The 18,400-nt window shown below is 39.4% G+C and overlaps 1 protein-coding gene across 1 annotated transcript in view; it reads left to right on the top strand.

The window, feature by feature from the left end:
- The window catches only part of ADAMTS3 (ADAM metallopeptidase with thrombospondin type 1 motif 3), a 285,759-nt gene that overhangs the window by 205,252 nt on the left and 62,107 nt on the right, over positions 1 to 18,400 (top strand). The gene's annotated exons all lie outside the window — the stretch shown is intronic.

Below are 18,400 nucleotides of genomic sequence, written 5' to 3'. Positions count from 1 at the left end.
TCATATGACAACTCTTGTTTTTTAAGGAAACTTCATACTGTTTTCCATAGTGGCTATACCAATTTACATTCCTGCTAACAGTGTAGGAAGGTTCACTTTTCAGTTTGTTCTTTTTAATTGCTTTATACTATTCACTTGTACAATTTAGCATGATGTAGTCATTCTAGCTCAGAGAAGGCAATGGCAGCCCACTCCAGTACTCTTGCCTGGAAAATCCCATGGACAGAGGAGCCTGGAAGGCTGCAGTCCGTGGGGTTGCTGAGGGTTGGACACGACTGACCGACTTCACTTTCACTTTTCACTTTCATGCATTGGAGAAGGAAATGGCAACCCACTCCAGTGTTCCTGCCTGGAGAATCCTAGGGACGGGGGAGCCTGATGGGCTGCCATCTATGGGGTCGCACAGAGTTGGACACGACTGAAACGACTTAGCAGCAGCAGCAGCGGTCATCCTAGCTGGGCTTCCCTGGTGACTTAGATGGTAAAGAATCCACCTGCAATGCAGAAGACCCAGGTTCGATTCCTGGATGGGGAAGGTCCCCTGGAGAAGGACATAGCAATGCACTCCAGCAGTCTTACCTGCAGAATCCTATGGACAGAGGAGCCTGGTGGATTACAGTCTGTGGGATCACAAAGAGTCAGACACAACTGATCAACTAACACATACACACATTCATCATATGTGGTTTTCAGTTTTAGCTATTATAAATAGCTATGAATATTGTTTGTGTATTATGGTGGGTGTTTACATGCACTTATTTCTGCTTGGTGTTTACATAGTAGAATTACCATGTCTTGGGGTATGCATATGTTCAACTCTAGTGATAATGCTAAGGGTTTGCAAAATAGTGTACCAATGTACCTTCCAACCTGCAGTAGATGAGAGTTCCAGTTGATCCAAATCCCACTCGATGCCTGATTTTGTCAAGTTTTATTTTCTAGTTTTAGTGGTTGTGGTAGGTATGTTTTACTTGACTTTAATTTGTTTTTTTTTTTTCTGATGTTTTAACAAGATAGAGAACATTTACATATATCTGTAGGCTATTAGACTTATTTTTGTGACGTGCACATGTAAGAACACACTTAAAAACAGGACATTTGTCTTGTTCTTAATGTTTTGTAGGTGTACTTATATACTCTGGATATGAATACTTTGTTGGATATGTTTTGCAAATATTTTCTCCAACTCTGTGGTTCAATGTCTTTTAAGTATTAATGTTTCAATGTAGAGACCTGGCACATCTTTATTATATTTTTTTTCCTAAGAATTTGAGTCTTTAGTTGGACATGACTGAGCGACTGAACTGAACTGATACTCTTTTAAATAAGATTTTTTTCTAATTTTTTTTGATAAATTTCATTTGTTTTTGTTGGCTGTTAATATATAAAATTCAATTATATGGATTATATTGTGGGTTGCCATTTCCTTCTCCAGGGGATCTTCCCTACCCAGTGATTGAACCCACATCTCCTGCATTGGCAGGTGGCTTCTTTACCACTGAGTCACCAGGGAAGCCCCATTTAATTATACACCTACTCTCACATGGAGGACTTCTCTCCAGTATTTTTCTTCTCTTTTTGTAAAAATATATTTGATATGGAAGATCATCCTTTTAAACATATATTTCATTTGTTATTTATTTATTGGCTGTTCTAGGTCTTTGTTGCTTTGCACAGGCTTTCTCTAGTTTTGGCAAGCAGAGACTACTCTCTAGCTGCTGTGCTCGGGTTTCTCATTGTGATCGCTTCTCTTGTTGCCGAGCATACACTGTGGGCACTCAGGCTTCAGTAGCTGTAGTTGCGGGTTCAGTAGTTGTGGTTCTCGGGCTCTGGAGCATGGGCTCCGTAGTTGTGGTCCACAGGCTTAGTTGCTCCATAACAAGTGGAATTTTCCCAGACCAGGGATCAAACCAGTGTCCCCTGCACTGCAAATCAGATTCGTAACCATTGAACCACCAGGAAAGCCCCAGTTTTTTGTTTGATGATATCTCTTATAGTACCATTAGAAACTTCAGTAACAATTAGTTATGTTTTTCTTTTCCATTAGTCTACTTTTTGTGCATTGATGCATTATCATCGATCTAAGTCCTCATTTTCTCTAAACTCAAATTACTTACTCACTGATTTGTTTACTCACTTATTTGTTTAACAGACATTTATTGCTTCAGGTTCATTGGACTACTTTTTAGCACATTTCGCCTTTTAAAAACGTGGATACAACCATTAATTATCAGGTGTCACTTTTACTCACAGAAGTATCATTCAAGAGCATTTATTTATGTCACTCTGTCTACATTACCATGGAATCCATATAATGAAGTGTTCCAAAGCAAATAGGTTAAAGATGCGCTAACTCTAATATATTATATGCTTCTTCTGTGAATACAACTGTTATTAATAACAAATACTACGTAGTATATGCCTAGTTTTCAGCCTTGTTGTTAAAGTTACGTGCTCTGGTGAGTTATATTATCTGTGACCATTCTTTGCTTTACCAAGAACTTATTCGGACTTTCATCAAACGAGGAAAAATATAGCACATGAAGTTACCCTTGAACATTATTTTTTCTTTTTTGAACTTTTGGCTTTAAGGATGTTAGTAGAAAGTCATCTGGGACTGCTAAATATGTTGATTAGAGTCAGATGAGAGGATCCTCGAACAGGGCAGGCTTTGATCAATTCCTTTAAGGATTTTTAAAGATATTCTTTTATTCGGGTGAACAGCATTCTAGGCTGATGAAATAAGAAAAATGGCAAAAATGAGTAGGCTGTGTGATGACTAATAATTATGTTAACCCTTCTGGAGAAGAATTAAAAGGAGGCTACAAAAAGAGGTGTGAAATAGTTTGCATGCACATGCATGCTCAGTCCCTCAGTCATAGCTGACTCTTTGTGACCCCAGAAGTCACAGAGCCTATCCATCAGGCTCCTCTATCCATGGGATTTCCCAGGCAAGGATACTGGAGTCGGTTGCCATTTCCTTCTCCAGTCGATCTTCCTGACCCAGGAATCATATCCAGGTCTCCTGCATCTATTTGGCCAGTGACAAAAGGTTTAGATTTAATGAAGAAAAGAAATTTGCACTAAGTACTCTTGGAGTAACACTTAAGGAAGACAATTTAAGTGGCTGAACATAGAATGAGTATGGACTCAAAACAATGAAAGAGAAGACACAGTCCAATATACATAGAACATGGAATATGACATTGGAATCTGAAGTGCCAACAGAATGGCAAATCTAAGAATATTGTGTAGCAAGAATTATCAGAATTTGGCAATGACCTGATGAGGCAAGCAAAATAAAAATGACCTCAGGGTTTTGATTGCCTGAATAGGAAGTATTGAGTACAGGAAGATTACTGAAGAATGCATTATGTTAGGATAAGTTGACTATTTGAGAATAATAATAATGAGAAGGCATCGGAGCAGAATGTAGAAATGTCTTAACTCAGTATATGTAGCTCAAGGGTTAAAAAACATATTAAAATTCAATGACTGAATGATTTGTCCAAGGGAATGTGTGTAAAAATAAACAAAGGGCCTTGCTTGGGTGATTCTCAGACAATTGGAGACAAGCATAATATCCAGCAAAGGACCTCCTAAAGAGATATATGGAAAAGTAAAAGTAGAGAGGAATGAAATGTTTAGTTGGAAGACCGCATCAGTGAAGAGAATATGGGCTGATGCACTCGACTGAAGACAGTGAATTGGTTAGAAAGGAAGATGATTAGAGACAAAGGGAAATAAATCCTAATTTGACTCAGGTCAGCTTCTGTAAAGCTATAGTGACTGTACCCTGGAGTGGAAAAGGATAAGGATGGGTAGCTACAGGATGGGGAGTGAATGTTATTACACTGAAAACTATGCAAAGGTAAAATGTACTTCCAGGAATGTTTTGTGTAACAAATGCCTGGACTAGGTCAAAGGGTTTATAAAATATTGCTTAAGAACACCTATCACATGACCGATGGGCTCCCCAGGTGGCGCTAATGGTAAAAATCTCATTTGCTCAATGCAGGAGGCATAGAGACGCAGGTTCAATTCGTGGGTCAGGAAGATTCCCTGGAGGAGGGCATGAAAACCCACTCCAGCATTCTTGCCTGGAGATTCCCAAGGACAAAGGAGCCTGGCAGGTTACAGTCCATAGGGCTGCAGAGTTGGACACAACTGAAGCGACTTAGCATGCCAGCACATCATGTAACAGGTGCCCTGTAGAAGTTTGTTAAATGAATGGGTCCTCTCTCATCCCTGTCTTGTACACATCCTGTCGCTTTCGGTGCATTTTCTGTCATGTACTAACAGGGACCCTAGTGGAACAGTTATCTGGAAATGTAAGCCAGGGGCCGTATTGTAAGCAGTTCCTAAGGGATATGAGAGAGAAAAATCAAGGTATTAGGCAAACTCCCCCAAAGTACAGAATCACAGAAGGAAAATTTCTAGAGGCAGAAGGGCTCTTGCAGGTCACTGAATAGCCCCACCCTCTGATTACACAGCTCTGGATGTGAGGCCCAGTTTTGTTAAATAACTTACCATCTATGTGTCAAGGTTCCGTTCCAGGAAATTGAAACCACATCAGCTATTTTAAGCATGAAAGGATTTAATATAAAGAACTAAGTGCACATTTAGATTCTTGGAAGGACTGGAAGAGTGACCATTTAGGCTTGGGCTCCGGGACTAGTTCTCAGAACGATGCAGCTGATTGGTCCACCTGGGCAGCTGCTCTTGCTGCTCCAGTCAGGGAGGGGGGAGAAGGAGCGAACTTTCCCTGGACCTGTTGACTCCAAGAAGTTGCTACGGAAGGTGCTCTCCGAGGATAACAAACTGGCAGTACTGCAGCCGTACTTGGCTCAGCATCTACACAGCTGGCAACCAGACCTAGGATGTTACTATAGAAAACCCCAGTCCCCACAGTGTCTCCCAAACCACACTTGCTACTTCTGAGTTCAAATCTTACCTGAGTACATCTAATTGGCTTAACCAAAGGCTCACCTGGGAGCCTAGAGGCAAGCACGCTGGGACTCACAGCTCCTGCAGGAGTATACAACACAAGCATGCTGGAATGGATGTCCGCTGTCACATCATCAGGTTTACACCCCTATGTCTTCAGCTCGGAAAGTACATCACTGTGGGGAGAACACGGGAGGCTTGTCTTGCAGTCCCACTGTTACCATCGAATCTGTGCACACAAGAGAATTATGTAGATTCAGCTCTCCTTCTACAAATCACCTTCTGATGTTGAGAGACCTCAAAGTAGGGGCAGCCACTTAATTTGTTTAAACTGGGCCGCATTTGAAAATGGAGAGAAAAAACTACTCGTATTTATGCTAGGATAATTAGCACGATGGAGCAGGGCATGACAACTTACTCCGATATTCTTGCCTGGAGAATCCCATGGACACAGGAGCCTGGCAGACTACAGTCCTTAGGGTTGCAAAGAGTCAGACACCACTGAAGTGAGTTAGGACTCATGCACGCAATAGGCATGATACAGAACTGTTCCCAAGAAAACAAACTCCAAGCCTATCTGCAAAATATATAAGCTTCTTGATGGTCTTACTTCAGCCTCCATCAGTGACCACATCTGTCAACACAAATCTTCACTTTACTCTTTGCTCCATCCTCTTTTTTTTTTTTTTTAATGCTGTTCCCCGAGGGTGTCAGTACTGTTCACGTCTTTTGCATATACTATGTCTTTGCCTGGAATGGCCCTCATTGTATCCCCACATATCTTACTTCTGCGCAGCTTTCAAAATCCAGCCCTGCTGTCATCTCCTCTGTTGAAATGTCCTCAGATTCTTCCAGGTTACATGCTTTACATTGTATGAAAGTATCTGTTTATATTTCTTTCCCATTAAGCTGTAACCACCTCAATGACAGAAACTGGGTTTATTCATTCTTTATTCCTAGAAACCAGATCCAATTCTATGTGGAAAAAGTGCTCAAGAAATGTTTGGAAATAGATGGATAGACAGAATCAAGGTAGAGAGGAAAGAAATAGGGAATGAAGCAAACAAGGAACTGAAAGAAAGGGTGTGGAGGGAGGGAAAACGAGAGCAGGAGGAAAGGAGGTAATGAGCCTTTCTAGTGATTCTAACTTTTTTCATTTGTGAGGATTATCCTCATATTACCAATCTATGAAAGGTAAAAAGGTGAAAGTGAAGTCGCTCAGTTGTGCCCGACTCTTTGTGACCCATGGACTGTAGACTACCAGGCTTCTCAGTCCATGGGATTTTCCAGGCAAGAGTACCAGAGTGGGTTGCCATTGCCTTCTCCAGGGGATCTTCCCAATCCAGATATTGAACCTGGGTCTCCTGCATTGCAGGCAGACGCTTTACCCTCTGAGCCACCAGGGAAGGGCCTTTCAAATTACTGAATGAATTGAGATGAAATCTGTTCACACTCACTTAGAAATAGACTTGCGGCCAGTGGCCTGGATTTCCCATCTGATACTTAAAGAAATTATCAGCATTTATTAACTTTGATGACAATTTATTGATCAGTGATTTCATCCCATCTACATTAATCTATCCAATGTGTTATTCCTCAATTTTAGTTGAACATATAAACATTTAGATTTCTTGCACTCAAACTGCAAAGAGACCTTTAAAATCTAGAAAGACAATTTTAGATGCAATCAATACTAGTTTGTACATCAATGAATCTTTCTTGTCTCTCTCTCTCTCTTTTTTTTTTTTTCAGTTATCTCAACATGATTTCTTTCTTGAGTGAGCAGTTTCATCTTGCTTGTTGTGACCCTTTTGTTGGTTTTAAGGGATGGCCCACAATGAACCTGATTTATAGAATGTATTTCTTGCTTTCACTTCTATAACATGACTTCCTGAAGTTCACCCCCAATTTTCTATCAGCTAAATGTGATTTTTTTTTAAGTCTAGCTCTTAAGTCTCTGGAAAACTCAGTGCAAAATATTTTTAGTGGCTCTTTCAAACACTGTATTCTTTGGACTGTAAAGTGATACCTATGTTTGCTAAGGTTTTAGCTTTTTGAACTTGCTCCATGTTTGTGTTAAGTAATAAGCAGATTTGCAAGGGAAGGGTGCTACTCTTGGAAGACAGTTTCTTTCTTGTTTACAGCTTAGGCCTCTTGGCTTAGCCAGCTTGTAATGAACAAAGAAATTCACATTGTTTTATGAGAAAGATGAATAGACTTTTTTTTTTTGAGATTTACTGAATACTGCTCAGTCTTCAATTTCTCTCCCTTTGCATGACACTATATGTAAAAGGACATAGTCCAAAATATTTAATATCTCATAAAAGTATGATTTTTGTATTAAAAGAGTATTGTCAGGGTTACACTGAACATGTTACTACTACCTAACTTCCATTAGTCCAACTAAATGTATATGGAAATTTTACATAGAAAACTGTAGGATGCAGTATCTTCCAAAGTTAAACTATGATTTTAGCTGAATAAGAGCAACAGAAGAAACAAACTAGGAAACAGATTACTAATAGAGAATTTCTTATATTTAAAATGATATAAACAGCATAAATAACTTGGGATATTTGTATTATAAATAATATTTATATTAAATATAAATTTAATTGTTACCATCCTTTTCAGAGAACTTTACAGCCTAAGAATAGTTTATTAAAGAAAAGGGAAGGAAAATTAGTGACTATAGCACGAAGAGTATAGATGGGTTTATCTTTCAGGGTTCTTTTATTTTCAGTTACAGGAACTAACATCAAACTGTCTTCGGCAAGAATTGTTTTCCAAAGTAGTAAGAGAAGAATATCAGGTGTTAGTATTGTTTAATGACTCACAAAACTGAAAAATCAAGATTTAAAGAATGGTTGCATCCAGAGTCTCAATGACATCACTGGAATATAACTATTGTCTCCATTAATAATCTTCACTTTCTTCTTCTTGTGCTAAATTTAAACCGACAGCTCTCCCATGCTCACCCCAAGCACCTTCACTACTACATTCTGCCAGTTTATAAGCCTGGAAGAGAGAACTTCTCTTTCCTAATAGTTCCAAATAAAAGAGTTGTACATCGTAGTTTCAGTGCCATGATTTAGGCCATCTGCCCATCCAATTACTAGAGTCAGGGAAATGGAATATACTTGGGCATGCCTCGATCAATTTCCACTGCTAGACCTGAGTGTTCAGGGGTGGAGTGGGGAAGTGAAGCCAGGAGGGTGTAGATTAATGTAGCTTCCTGAATTCCTGGAGAAAGACAAATACCTCACACCTAGAGTTGCCATATATAGAAAGTGAAAATATAGAATTCTCATTTAAAATGGAATATTAGATAAACATGGAAGAAATTCTTAGAATCAGGTAGGTCCCATGATCATATTTGGGACATACTTATACAAAACAAATTGTTGTCTATCTGACATTTGAATTAAACAGAGAATACAATATTTTGTCTGACAACTCTGCCCACACCCAAACATTTCAGTGATTTATTCAAGAAATGATTGGAATAGGGCTGAGCAAGCAAAAGTAAGTGCACTCCTATAGTAATGAAGAACTGAATGTCAGCAGACATTACTGGGCCAAAAGAGTATAGAAGTGTTCTGTAGGCAAGCAGATTACAATAGGAGAAATGAAACATAAAATGTGTGAATGCAAAAGGAAAATAAAAGAGACCAGTGGCAGACTGTTTCTAGGGAATGTGGTGTTCCCAGTGTCAACCACAAATTGGCATTCACCCAGAGCATTGCCAGCAACTGAGCAACAAAGAAAGGCATTTGCCATCTGCATCTATGGAGACTGAACCCCATGCTGCTGTAGCTGTTGACCCTCACTGACCCCTGAGGGAATTCAGGATGGAGTGAGGCACTTTCTGCTCCTGGGAATCTGGTGGGACTGGTCTTTAGATAGTTGGATGTTTTTAGGAACAGATTTTATGATTTCAATCCTTGTATCTCTTCATATCTAGTTCAGTTCAGTCATGCAGTCATGTCCGACTCTTTGCAACCCCGTGGACTGTAGCATGCCAGGCTTCCCTGTCCATCACCAACTCCCAGAGCTTGCTCAAACTCACTTCCATAGAGTCGGTGATGCCATCCAACCATCTCATCCTCTGTCGTCCCCTTCTCCTCCTGCCTTCAATCTTTCCTAGAATTAGGGTCTTTTCCAGTGAGTCAGTTGTTTGTATCAGGTGGCCAAAGTATTGGAGTTCTGCTTCAGCATCAGTCCTTCCAAAGAAGCACTAAATCCCTTGATGGTGACATCAGATCCTCGTGACTAACAAAAAACCTTTTGTAAAATGAATGCTTCATGGAACTCCCCCTTCACCAAAACCTTGTATATTGACTTTCCCCAATGCTCTTCCGGGAGCAGTCTCTTAGAGATATCTGATATGCTGCCTCCTGGGCTGCAGTCCTCATTTTTTAACTCACAGTTCTCAATTTGTGCATCTTTTTTGAGGTTCTCATTTCATAGTGAAAGAATTCAGAGGCAGAGTGGTAAATAAGAAGTGAATTTACCTGGAGAGAACAGGGCTTCCCTTGTGACTCAGCTGGTAAAGAATCCACCCGCAATGCAGGAGACCTGGGTTCGATCCCTGGGTTTGGAAGATCCCCTGGAGAAGGGAAAGGCTAGCCACTCCAGTATTCTGGACTTGAGAATTCCATGGGATCACAAAGAGTCGGACATGACTGAGCAACTTTCACTTTCAGGCTGAATGTAGACCATCTCAGAAGGTGAGAGAAAGATCCCCAAAATATGACATGGTTAGTTCTTATGGGTTGGGTAATTTTATAGACTAATGAATGGAAGGATTATTCCAGTTATTTGAGGGAAGAAGCAGGGATTTCCAAGAATTGGGCAACTGCCCAATTTTTGGTCTTTTATGGTTAGCTTCTTGATGAAAGTGAAAGATGAGAGGGAAAAAGTTGGCTTAAAACTCAACATTCAGAAAACTACAATCATGGCATCTGGTCCTATCACTGCATGGCAAATAGATGGGGAAACAATAGAAATAGTGACAGACTTTATTTTGGGGGGCTCCAAAATCACTGCAGATGGTGACTGTAGTTATGAAATTAAAAGATGCTTGCTCCTTGGAAGAAAAGCTATGACCAACCTAGACAGCATTATTAAAAAGCAGAGACATTACTTTGCCGACAAAGGTCCATCTAGTCAAAGCTATGGTTTTTCCAGTCGTCAGGTATGGATGTGAGAGCTGGACTATAAAGAAAGCTGAATGCCAAAGAATTGATGCTTTTGAACTGTAGTGTTGGAGAAGACTCTCAAGAGTCCCTTGGACTGCAAGGAGATCCAACCAGTCCATCCTAAAGGATATCAGTCCTGAATATTCATTGGAAGAACTGAATATGAAGCTGAAACTCTAATACTCCGGCCACCTGATATGAAGAACTGACTCATTGGAAAAGACCCTGAGGATGGGAAAGACTGAAGGCAGGAGAAGAAGGGGATGATGACAGAATGAGATGTCTGGATGGCATTACCGACTCGATGGACATGAGTTTGAGTAAGCTCTGGGAGTTGGTGATGGACAGGGATGCCTGGCATGCTGCAGTCCATTTGGTCACAGAGTCGGACATGACTGAGTGACTGAACTGAACTGAACTGAACTGATTGTTAGCTTCAGAACTGTCATGGCACTGGTGGGTGTGTTATTTGGCATACTCCCATGTTACAATGAACGCATAATGAGGCTCAAAGTCTACTGGAAGTCAGTAATCTGCCGTCTTGGATCTAGTTGGTTCTAATCAGTTTCTGCCATATCCTGCAGCTATGTCCTTTTTTTTTAAAGGTTGTACCCTGACCCCTTCTCTCCTAACTCACTGGGAAGAGGAGGGCTTGAAAAGGAGGATTCAGCGACGTGAGCTGCCTATGCAACTTCCATTTCCCCCTCTTCTTTTATTTCAAGGCCTTCTGCTTTCATCTTTTTAAAATACAATCTCAGTACTATTCATGAACCCATACTTTTCCTAAACATGTACTTCAGAGGAGGTCAGCCTCAGTTGCGAAAGTTGATTTCTGATTGGAATAAGACGTGTGGGTTTGTTCTTTGAATAATTTTTACATTGTCCTGTGCTTCAATGCCAACCACTGAAACATGTCATTAAATGTACCAGAGGACCTCTAGGAAAGATTTTTGCCTACTTTTAAGAAAGACATGCAAAAATATAGAATTTGTGATACCTGGTTGTGATGGGGAATTGGTGCAGCCATTCTGAAAGCTAATCTGAAGACAAGGCCTGTATATCAAGAATGGCAGGATATGAAAAGATGATGTACCTGATATGCTGATGAACTGAGTAGTCCAGGAATCACCCTACCACTGGACCTCTTGTAATGCAAATTAATATATTTCCTGATTACTGGGAATGCTTTAAAGTTGTCTTTATTTGCAGCCAAAAACGTTCTAACTGACATATACACATACACAGGACTTTCTGTATATTAGACATTGAGATGACTTTTCTATTTTGTTTGTTTGCTAGTGATTACAAACTCAAATCATGAAAACATTTTTTTTTCCTATTTAAAAGGTACGTTTTCTATTTTAAAAATACCATATGCTATCATTTAAAGTAGTCAGTGAAAACAAAAGCAAACGTGTTTTAGAATTAGAACTTGAGGGAAACGAAATCATGGAAACTAATATTCATTCAATGGTAATGTCTCTTTTTTAAAAAAACCAGCAGTTACTTAATGAAACTTCAGAATTGACATCATGAATTGGCCTGAGTATATTACTTTGAACTATCATTATGGAATTTCCCAGTTGGTGAAGAGCTCAGCTGCTTTTCACAGAATCCTTTTATATCTTGGTAGAATGGTGTCCCCATATATGTGGAGATGCTGCTACTCTATCTAAAAAGAATAGAATCTTTGGGGTTGGAATACAATCTTAATCATACTATGATAGAGAATATGATAGAATCATCTACCCTACAGCTATTCCTTATGCCTAAGGAAGAACGGCAATTCTAAGTGAGGTAGCAATAAAGCCAGCTAAAAGTCACTTGCAGACTTGCATCTCCCCATATATGTGGAGATGCTGCTACTCTATCTTTTTAGAATCATAACCATAGGTGCTTGGTCATTCAGTCATGGCCAACTCTTTGCGACCCTAAAGTCTACAGCCTGCCAGACTCGTCTGCCCATGGGATTTCCCAGGCAAGAACATTGGAATGGGTTGTCATGCCCTCGTCCAGGGGATCTTCTGGACCCAGAGAGAGAACCTCAGTCTCCTGCACTGCAGGCAGATTCTTTACCTCTGAGCTACCAGGGAAGCCCAATAACAGCATACATTTATTTAAATTATATCAGTGGAAAAATCTCTATTGGATGATACAAACAGGTCAACACAATAACTTAACTCCTCTCTGCTTCTGACCTTAACAGATGACATGTATTGGATTTTACACCTATTTTTAGCTCTCATCTTAGGTTCTCCACCTACAGTTGGAAAATCTAGCTGTGACATTCTAGTCACTTCATTTTCACAGCAGGAGTCTGTTCATGAAGAATGCCAAATTTCTCCTTATAGATCCATTCTGTGTTTATTGTTACTGCCAAACATTTTCTTCCTCATTTTCTGAAGTGGAGGCACTACAGAGAAATCTGCTGTGAGACATTTTGGTAAAGTGAATCTTACTTTATCACTCAGTTATTAACATGACATTAACTTGCTTTCCCCAAAGGAGTAGGAGAGCAGGGGGTGGGGGAATATACAGAATACAATTAAACGTTGTCAATGTCATATCTATTAAGACTTGATTTAGTGACATATAAAAGAAAACCCACATATGCCCTATGCACAATGGAAGTGCTATCCCCCTTACACTTTGTATAACAAAGTCTGATGCTAGGCAGCCCAGGGCTAGGATGCCAGCTCCGTAAAAAACCTTGGGATATCCAATCCCTTCTTTATAGCTACTCTACCAAACCAAGTACATGCCTTGAATCCAAGGTTATCTCAAAGAACTCCTGCATCACATTCATGGGCCAGGCAGCTGGAAGGATTACTAAGTAAAGGACCAAAGGTGCTCACCTACTAAGATGAATCACATTCCTTTGAGGGGCTTGCATAGAAGCCTCTCATAAGAACCATGTCAAGCCATTGAGGTGTAAGCAGTACTTTGATTTATATCTCATTGACTTATCCTAAATCAAGTGTGGTCCTTAGTTACAAGGAAGTCTGCAAGTGACTTTTAGCTGGCTTTATTGCTACCTCACTTAGAATTGCATTCTTCCTTAGGCATAAGGAATAGCGGTAGAGTAGATGATTCTATCATATTCTCTATCATAGTATGATTAAGATTATATTCCAACCCCAAAGATTCAGAATTTGATCAGAATTTGTACCTTTCAAGTTTTAACTTTTCCCCCTGTCATTTTTCACATCACAAGATTTTTTTCCAGAATGGGAAGTGATTTCATCAATCTACACTTAGATTTCCTGTAAATATAAGTAAGCATGTAAACATGCCATATTCCATCCTGAAAATGTCTTAAGCCCAAATGTTATAATCCACAAAGCAGATTTTATTCAATTTTACCTATTTTTTAATCTATTTGAATAGATTTTATTCTATTCAAAATTCTGACTTAATACTAAAGATAACTGTATTTGTTATGACTTGATTGGTCACATGTTTGCCCCCAAACACTTCATATTTTCCATAAAATAGGCTTTTATAATAAAATCTTTTTTTTTTCATGAAAGCTCATTTACAGAAAGAATCTGCAGGAGTACAAAGAAAGATGTAATCAAAATGTTTCAAAAATATTAAATTCTTATCAGAGCTTTCAAACTAAGTTTCAAAACTTATATTTTCCAAAAAGTTTGAAAAATAGAAACCTCACTCTTAAGTGCTAATGGGATTGCCTTTGATATTTCTGTGAAGCTTGAAAAGGTACTATAAGGATTAGTTTTTGTAATGAAGTATGGGAAATAGTGGTAGCACAGTATAGCTATTGCAGGGGCTTAATTATTGATGGCTATATCGACATGAGTTTGAGTAAACTCCTGGAGTTGGCGATGGCCAGGGAGGCCTGGCGTGCTGCAGTCCATGGGGTCACAAATAGTTAGACATGACTGAGCAACTGAACTGAACTGGTATCTTCAGAGTCTCTGTTTTTCTGCTAATTCTGTTATCATATCAGTCACTTTTGCTATCCAGCTCAGCCACAGCCCTTCAAATCACCTTAAATTCACTTACTTAAGCAGGATGCCAACAGGGTATCATGAGAGATCCAGAGTTTGCAAGACCCACCACAGAATGTCACTATAGTTTCACTTCTTAAACTTGCTTATCAACATCTCTGTGATTCTTCAGTCCCTAAAGCAGAACACAGATCTGACAGGGAGTGTTTGGACATGATTAGCATCATATGTGTATGTGTTTATGTGTTAGTTGATTAGTCGTGTCTGACTCTTTGACATGCCATGAACTATAGCCCGCCAGGCTCCTCTGTCCCTGGAATTCTCCAGGCAAGAATACTGGAGTGGGTTGCCTTTCCCTTCTCCAAGGGATCTTCCCAACCCAGTGACTGAACCCAAGTCTTCCACATTGCAGGCAGATTCTTTACCATCTGAGCTACCAGGGAAGCACAATTAGCATCATCTTCACCGTTAATTGTTCTTATTCCTGTATTTATGGGGGCACAAAGAGAATGTTAGAATTAGACACAGAGGTATCTAAAATTTTGTAAAAGTGTGTGTCTGCTTTTTTTATATACTATATTTGTAAACACTATTTTTGGCTAGGGTCTTCTTTGTTGCACGTGGGCTTTCTTTAGTTGCAGTGAGAGTGGTTAGTTACTCTTGGTTGTGGTGTACAAGCTTCTAATTGTAGTGACTTCTCTTGTTGTGGAGCTACACCCTAGAGTATAGGTTCAGTAGTTATGGCACACAAGCTTAGTTGCCCCATGGCATGTGGGTCTTACCAGACCAGGAATCAAATCCATGTCCCCTGCATCAGCAAGTGAATTCTTAACCACTGGACCACCAGGGAAGTCTGTGTGTCTGCTTTTAAACTCTGAAGCTTTATAAAAGCGTGAATTATTAACAATATATGTGTTCTAATACCCTCATTGGGATTCCCAGGTGACACCAGTGGTAAAGAACCCACCTGCCAATGCAGGAGACACAGGGGATGAAGGTTCGATTCCTGAGTTGGGAAGATCCCCTGGAGAAGGAAATGGCAACACACTCCAGGTCTTGACAGGAAGATACCAAGGACAGAGGAGCCTGGTGGGCTACAGTCAACTGAGTTGCAATCAGTTGGACACAATTGAAGTGCCTTAGAAGGCACACAAGCACTCAATACCCTAATTAGGTCTATTTAGTGTGTAACCCATGGACACTTCCACAAGTTTAAGCTTACATAATTGATTATGACTACAGGACACAAATTCAGCTTCATTCTGAATACGAATCTGGTACAACTGTGTAATTCCCAGAATTAACATGTAAAGAAGTTTTCACTTTCTCAGGGTCTGCCAGACATGAGTACTCAATAAGTACTCATTGAGTGAAGATCAGTGCTATTTCTAAACTAACTCTCTCCAACTTGGTATTAGCTAAACAAGTTTGTCTCATTGGTGGTGGTTTAGTCACTAAGTCGTGTCTGACTCTTGCAACCCTGTGGACCGTAACCTGCCAGGCCCTTCTGTCCATGGGATTTTCCAGGCAAGAGTGAATTTAATCCTAATTTTAACTGGAAGTAACCATTCTAGATTCTCCTCTGCTTTATCTACTTTGTGCTCCACGAGAGATACTGTTACCCTTATTCGTTCTAAAGTTATCAGCATTTCATATTTTCCTTGACTAATTCCAGATTTTTTCTCACCTTTATTTCAAAAGAAATATAACCATTTCATTTTTGATATATAAAATAAAATGTAGGAAGCTTTAAAAAGTGTAGAAATCTTCTCTTAACAGGAAATCATCATCACCACCATAACCATCATCATGGTAGTAGTAGCAGAACTATTTGTTGAGCACTTATGACTAAGTCCTGTAGACACTATTTTTACTAACGTTAATCAGAATCACAGCAGCTCTGCAAAGTAGGTATCATTATCCCATTTTACAGATGAGAAAACTGAGGCTCAGAGAGGTTAGTTTTAAGTAAAATCATACTGCTGGGATGTGGCACCACCAGGATTTGAAGCCAGGTATATCTGATCATTATATTGTAATGTAGACATACTAGGAAAAATTCATTGTGAATGAAGAGATGTCACAGCCTCAGAACAATTTGTAATCAATGCAGAGGTGTATAAATAAAATCACCAGAAGTTATTCCACTACTGTGTGTGTTTTTTTTTTAATATTTGACATTCGCCCACTTTAGGAATCCCAGAAAAGAACATTGCACAGCACAGGAGGAAATAGGGGCAGAAGTGTTCTTGATAGAATAAAAGCAATGGTTGAAAGAAAAAGACTTCCTTCTTGAGTTCCTCATGCGATGAAAAAATAGATTCTCTTCTCTTACCAGAAAACCACCAATTTGAAGAGGAATGCAAAGGCCAAACCAAAGGTGTCTTACTTAGAGCAGGATGAACTGTCCTTCTGAAATAGGTATTCAGCCTTCTTCATTCATGCATCAGACTTAATGACATGATGACTTTACTGGGATATTTCCATTGGAGACCGTCACTGACAGTTCTGCCAAAGAGAGGCATTTTTAGAACTGGGAGTTTGTGTGTGAATTTCCTATTTGAACACTGGCTATCACAATCTTTCACATTCTCAAGTGTCTGAAGAGACTGAGGTTGAATAGGAAGGTTGTTTGCAGGTGTAGTCTTCTGCTCTGTGTGGGTTTACAGCTCTTAAAAACAGCTTTTGAGGAAAGCTTTCTGTTTGATGTGGATGGTGGTGAGAGTTATGTACATACTGTGGAGCCAGTGTGATTCCCTTATGAGGAGAAAATTCCCAGCTAATGATCTAGCATTTGAGCTTGGGTCAAAGTGAGTTACAGTCTAGTTTTCTAACCTGAGTAGTCACATTCAGAGCCTCTACTTATACTTACAGGGGAGGGTGCTGCTGCTTCTCTGTATTTTTTAAAAGTGGAAAGAATATGAGTGAGACCTGCACTTCTGCAGTTCAGTTCCCATGTGGCTAAGGCTTGGTCCTCAATCTTCTTGACCAAGAGACACCACTTTTTCCCCCTCAACTTTACTAAAACCACAGAGGTGGAGAGGAAAATGTCTGTTCATTAATGTCAGACACCAATTCAAATGGCTTACAGGCCTCAGTACAACATTAAATAAGCCTTCGTATAAAACATGAGTCAGAATTGGTTCTGTCAAACTTGTTTTTAGATATGTGGCTGTTTTAGTCATCAAGGCAGTATGTAAAATAAAATCCTTTCCAGGTTTTATATATTTGAAATGGGAATGAGGAGTCTTTCAGTTGTATATTAGCAGTTTTCATTAATATCTTTTTTAGTATTTCAGGAATATATTTTATTTGTTTAATGCACCAAAGCATTTTCTTCGCCAGAACTATGATAATTGAAATCTGAGACAATTAGAACCTAAAAATGCCTCTCTTACTCTTTCTCTCCAGGTAGGTAGGTAAGTAGATAGAAAGATATTCTAGAGATATGTATGTGTATGGCTATCTGTATACCACTTGATGTGTGTCTATGTATATGTATATCTGTTTGGAAAGTAAAAGAATTAAATTCCTTCCACAGCATAAAATAAAATTTTTATAGTTCTATTTTTTTATTTTAATTTTATTTTTAAATTTTTATTTTTACTTTATTTTGCTTAACAATACTGTATTGGCTTTGCCATACATTGACATGAATCCACCACAGGTGTACATGAGTTCCCAATCCTGAACCCCCTTCACACCTCCCACCCCATATCGTCTCTCTGGATCATCCCCGTGCACCAGCCCCAAGCATCCTGTATCCTGTATTGAACACAGACTGGTGATTCATTTCTTACCTGATAGTATACATGTTTCAATGCCATTTTCCCAAATCATCCCACCCTCGCCCCTTTGTGACTGATTTTTTTAACTTAAGCATCTCAAAGATTCAGATATATACCTATCATAGCAGCCTTCTGTCCAGATGAAGGCCAGTAAAATGTGGAAGACCTGTAGTGTCTGCCTAGCAGCATTCACTAGAAAACCATACTTACAAAAAATAAAGTAATATATGGAAACTGATCATCGTACCACTAAATGCTGTTGTGTTGCCATGCTACAATTTTATTTTTAAGCTGAAGCTACTGGAAAAAGAAGTGATTTGGACTTATATGATACAAATTCCATAGTCCATGATGAAAGTAACTTAAGTTAACCACTGTAAACTTATCAGTCTGTGACTCTGAAATTAATAGCCTCCACTTATTTAATAATTGCTTAGCCCGCACATGTTCTGTACCCCCACTTCTTGTGCTCTGCACCAAGGATACAGCTGGA

The sequence above is a fragment of the Budorcas taxicolor genome, chromosome 6, assembly GCF_023091745.1.
Source record: "Budorcas taxicolor isolate Tak-1 chromosome 6, Takin1.1, whole genome shotgun sequence".
Classification (NCBI taxonomy): Eukaryota; Metazoa; Chordata; class Mammalia; order Artiodactyla; family Bovidae; genus Budorcas; species Budorcas taxicolor.
The sequence above is the reverse complement of the archived record's forward strand: the minus strand, read 5'-3'. Positions and strand labels throughout refer to the sequence as shown.